The sequence below is a fragment of the Nicotiana tomentosiformis genome, chromosome 8, assembly GCF_000390325.3.
Source record: "Nicotiana tomentosiformis chromosome 8, ASM39032v3, whole genome shotgun sequence".
NCBI lineage: Eukaryota > Viridiplantae > Streptophyta > Magnoliopsida > Solanales > Solanaceae > Nicotiana > Nicotiana tomentosiformis.
Window position 1 is genome coordinate 6723019 of NC_090819.1, and position 6134 is coordinate 6729152.

Genomic DNA, 6134 nt, shown 5'->3' on the forward strand with positions numbered 1-6134 from the left:
CCATTAGTTTAATATTCTCGCTGACGTATCAACAAAAAGTTTCATTCTAATTATTGCCATTTTTGTTTTCTGAACGTGCCATTATCTCTTCTTTTTTTCGTGCATTATTCTTTTTAAAGTAGTACTCGCTACTTCTCAATTTATGTGATAGTTTTTGATTGAGCACGAATTTAAAAAACAAAAAAATAAAGATTTTTAAAATTTATAATCTAAAATAAATTATAAAAAATCAAATAAAGAAAATAGAAAAATTACATGCATTTAGTTTTGTAATGAGAAAATAAAGACTGAACCCATTAGTTTAGTACCTGCTTCTCTTTGGACAGGGATGTTTAAAAGGAAAAATCTTAGAACCAAAAAACTTAGGTTAGGAAAAGATTGACAAATACAAACATGAATAAAGACGAGTAAATATTAGTGCTCTGTGTTTGAGTGATTAACTACAAAGTGCGTTTTAGAAAGGGAAAAAACACGCAAATTTCTGCTGACTTGCAACAAGTTGGGGTTAGTATTTTTCAATATTGTTAGGGAACGCTTTACCCCAATATAAAATTTTCATGTGTGAATTCGAATTCAATTCCAGACACCCGTGAAAAACCAAAAAAAAAAAAAAAAATTCAATGGAATAGAAGTTAATAAGGAAGAGTTATTTTCCTATATTAGAAGAATATTTCCAATTTTCCTATAAGATTTTTTTTTCTTTTTCTTTATGACCTTTTAAAGTATTCTTGAAAAAAGAAACTTCATCTAAGGTCTTAAGGACAATAGATGGAGCCAGGGAAGGATCTAGAGCTTCTGTCCCGGTCAAATTCGTTCGGTAATTTTTGTTCAAGTTTTGTATCATTTCAAATAATTTATTATGCGCAAATTATACGAGTAAACTTCATAGATGGTCATTCAATTTTGTGTTCATTACGCAAAAGTCATTTTTCTTTTTTTTGTTACGTAAAAATCATCCAACTTTGTGTTCATTACCCAAAAATTATTATTTTTTCTTTTATTACACAAAAACTATTTTACCTTGCTCTATTTATCACAAAAGTCACCTTGGACATATTTTATAATACTTTTACTTGAAAAGTCTATTATGTCCTTGATATTATAAACTCTCTCATTTATGTATAATACCTTTTATATTATATACTATATAATATATTTTTACCTAGGTATTTTATTTATAATTATAATAACTTTAAATTATTTTATTTATTATTTTTTATAATATATCCATATATTTAATTTTTTCATGGCATTCAATTTGTTTAATCATATTCAAACATGAACATGTTTTAAATATACAAAAAAAAACTATTTATTTTTTAATATTTATTTAAAAAAATAAAAACATATTTCTTTAACAAATGATAGCTCTTTTATAGTCAATAAAAATTTTAAAAGAAGTTTCAAAGATATTTGTGTTTAGTATTAAGTTTTGTAAAGCTTTATCTGTTAATATTATTTATTTGAAAGTATTAATCTGATGTGTCATTTTGCTAAATGTGGGTATTTTATTTATTAAATTAATGGGTATGACTGGGCTGATAAATCAATGAGCTTTGTTTTTTAAATTTTTATTAAACATATTTTATTAAGCATGATTAAGAACGTGGACTTGAGATTTGTTCACAGTAATGTTACTAACAAATTTAATAATGCTACTTATATATCTTGAAAATTAATATTAAGAAAAAAATTAAATGTACGAATATATTATAAAAATGATAAATAAAATAATATTAAGTTATTTTAATTATAAGTAAAATATCTGAGTAAAAGTATATTATATGGCATATACTATAGAAGGTATTACATAAATGGAAAGTTTATAATGTCAAGGGCATAATAGACTTTTCAGGTAAAATATTTGTAAAATCGGGTTATAGTGATTATTGTGATAACTGGAGCATAGTAAAATAATTTTTGTGTAACAAAAGAAAGAAAAATAACTTTTGGGTAATGAACACAAAGTTGAATGACTTTTACGTAACAAAAGAAAGAATAGTGACTTTTGGGTAATGAACACAAAGTTGAATGACTTTTACGTAACAAAAGAAAGAATAGTGACTTTTGGGTAATGAACACAAAGTTGAATGACCACCCATAAAATTTAATCAAATTATACTTTAAATTTAATAATTTAAACGGACTAAAATTCTAAATCGAAAAGTTTCAAATTCTGATTTCGCCTAATCTCAAGCTCAATAAAGACATCACTTAATAAGTTTCAAATTGAGTCCAAAACATTTTCAGTTTGTCTCTATCCCCAAGAGTCCTTTTATTGTAGGACAAACGTTGAATTTTGAAGGTTAAGTATCCATCCTTTCCCAACTTCATCACTTCCCCTTTTGCATTTTTCTGTGCAAACATTTTCCTAAATATGTTTCAACCCTTCCAATAATTGCCTCCCATATGTCTTTTGGTTATTTAAATGAGTATACGTTATATATATCGTCACTATAAATAATTTTTATACTATCGAGTTACTTTTACTTACTTTAGTAGAGAACTCATTTTATTTTCAAGATTAGGAATCTTATATTTTAAGAAAATTTACCTATAAATAGTATTTGAGTGACCTGATGGTGTAAGAAATTATTGTACTGACAATATATATAACTTAAATTCTAAACACTACTTTATACAGTTTAATTTTGGAATAATAAAGAACTATATATACTGGACCTCAAACGGCCATCCCATTGGTTAAACGATTACAATCTGAACTACAATTTCAAAAAAAATTGAATATTTTCTCTACCATCTAGCTGGACATTAATTTCAAACTCTTCTATTAACTATGTGAAAACAAAATAAAATTGAATATGTCATTGTCTTATTAGATAAAGAACTAATTATAATATGTTTGGCCAAACTTTTGGGAATTTAAAAAGTGTTTATTTATAAAATTACAAAAATTACTACTCTACTTATTTTAAAGAATTTAGGTGTTTGGCCAAGTTTCTTGGAAAAAGTAAATGCTTTCATAAATTGAGTAGCAGAAGAAGTTGTTCTCTTATTGCGAAAAAAATAAATAGCAGCTTCTCCTTAACAACAAAACTAGATTTGTTTTTAATCTTTTCGGGACGAATATTAAATTTATCAAACTATCTACAAAGTAGGGACAAAACTCTCTCTCTCGATTTTATTTTCACAATTCAATTAAATGAAATTGAAAATTTTAATTAAAGTCTCTCATAATTATAAATATTTCAAATCATGTATCAATTTGAATGATATTGACTATAAAATAATGCATTGCATATAAATCCTTTTTCGTAATTAGACATTCAAATTATTTTTTTAATATTTGCCTAACACAAATTATTAAACATTTATGAATTCTCAGGCAAAGAAGCTCTAAACTTTAAACTATTTTTCTATCCGAAAAATACAAAAGAAGTCTTGATAATGACCTTCTAATTTTTCATTCTTGTAGGATTGACAAATTGTTATCATGCCGTTGGTCGGAGGGCACTAAAATAGTCCACTTGTATTTTAATTATTCTCAGAATAAGCAAATGATTTTTTTTAATTTATTTTTCAGGGGTGGGGGTGGGGGGAGTCACCCTCCTCAATCTTGCACCAAACCATTTCATGATTCCCATATCTAGAGTTTACTCAAATATAAATATTAAAATCATCAAAAGTTATGGTGGAGCGATAAGTATTCTTTCACCCTTAATCAGATATCTTGAGTTCGAGTTTTGTGTATGAAATCGTCTTTAATAAGAATGGCTTAGCCCCCTAAAGTAAAACTTTTCAACACGAATTCGGATTAGTCGAACACCTACGCAGGTACCGAACACTGAACGAAAAATCAAAAATAAAATAAAATATGAACATTAAAAATATGAGACACGAGAGAAAGGGATGCATACCCGCTTCATGTTACGCCCAAAATGTGGGTGACTCCTATAAGTCCTATCCATTCTCGTGTTTAGACGACACTTCTTTTTCTAATTGAACTTTATCTAATAAATCAAATAAACAAAGTAAATAAAATCGTATGCTATATATTTTATCTATTTTCTATATTGTTGTAAAATCATGAAACTGTAAAATAAAATGTTGATCGACTTTTTTACACATCAATACATACATTTAGGGGTGTACAAATGAAACCGATAAACCGCACCAATCCGATAATCCGAGTCAAACCGAGAAAAAAAACCCGACTATGGTTTGGTTTGATTTGGTTTGGTATTGGAAAAAAAAAACGACTATATTTGGTTTGGTTTGGTTTTAACTAAAAAAAGTCAAACCGAAACCAAACAAACCCGACATTATATGTATAGAAGTTTTAAATATATTTAATACATAAAAATATTTATGGTAGTGTAGTTTATAAATATTTCTTAAGCTTTTTCATAGTTTTATCTTTTAACATATTACTTCAAGTTTGGGCTTATAATTTTTGGATGCTCCAATAAGTTTTGTAGTCCATAAATGTTAGTAACTCAAATAAATCCTAAACCAAAATCAAATCAATAATAATGCTAATGCTAATACAATCAATTCAATTGTACTATGCATGAAAATAGTGTTGGATATCTATTTTTTAGTTTTTTCATAATTTAGATTTTTTCATAATTTAGATAAAATGTATAACTTATTTTTCTTTTAGTGGTTAGTCATGTAAATAATAGTACTTATTAGTCATAAATTTAAATTATTTTTGTTTTCATTATGGCTTATTAATAATATTTATTTTATGCGATTTTATTATTTTTATTATTGAATATTTTAGTACAATGCCATGACTGATCTCATATTTATGTTATTTTATTGAAAAACACCTTATATAGTTCTGTCTTACTACGATTAAAGAAATATTTGGAGCACAAAGTTTACGTTTTGTGCTATGAAGACTTTATGAAAAAAACTCGAAAAAACTCGAGAAAAATCGAGATTAAAACCCCCGACTTTTATTGGTTTGGTTTGGTATTTAGATTTAATAACTCGATACAATTGGTTTGGTTTAGTAATTAGAAATTCCTAACCAACCCGACCCATGTACACCCCTACATACATTCTATGTTAAATAAAATACTAATTAAAATTCTTTTATTGAAATTATACATGAACTAACATATAGGATTTTGAAGTAAATTATAAATTTGGCATTTTAATTTTCCTAGAATTTCTGTCCTTTTATGTTAAAAAAAAAAATTTAATTCCTCGTATGGTGACATTACATTCAAGTTTCCAAGTTCTTAACACGTTAGGAGTTGGTACATAAGTCTATTTTCACTTCATACCTTCTTAGAATTAATATAATCATTCTTAGACTCAATTTTTATGGCAACAAATTCATAATAAAATATATGAAATACTACATACTAAAAAGTGAATTATTTTTATGGGCTCCTATATAATTAACCACTTCAACTTTCCTAGAATATTAGAGCTTGCTAATTAATCAAAAAACTTTATTTCCTTGTGTGAATCTGAATTCTTCCAAGTTTCCAAGTTTGAATGAACATGACTCATTACGCAAGTTTTTAAAATCAAAGCTTTGTCTATTTCTTGTTTAATCATTTTCATACTAAATTAGATAACAATAAGTTTATTATAAATACTCCTACTATTGTTCTCTTTTATGTGTCCACTTTAGCAAATCAAGAGAAAATTAATTATAATTATTATTCTAATTTTACCCTTATCATTAAGTAATTACTTTCCAAACTAATATGTACTAATTAGAGTCAAATATAGATTTCCAAAGTATCACTAACAATAATAATTTAGTAAAATAAATACTTAATTAATATTTCTTAAGCGCAGTACAAAATGCAAACCGGACAAGTATAAGGGAGCGTAGTTTTAATAGCAAATTTATTGGTTAAACATTGCTCTTCATATAAATTCCTCTTTTTCAGAAATTTCTTTAAATAATTTGTATCGTCAAATTAATTAAAGCAAAAAAAAAAAAAAAAACTCGAGAATGAAAGCAAAAACCTCACTAGCGAAGAAGTTGCAGAAGCTTTAATTATAGTGCCAGAAAGCAGTATTTTGGAGAATATTCCAAAATTAAATAAATGGTTTTAATTAACTTCTGGTTTGAATATTCAAGTGAAATTTTTGAATAATACTACATTACTAATTCTAACACTTGATCTAAGGAAGTCCCAGGT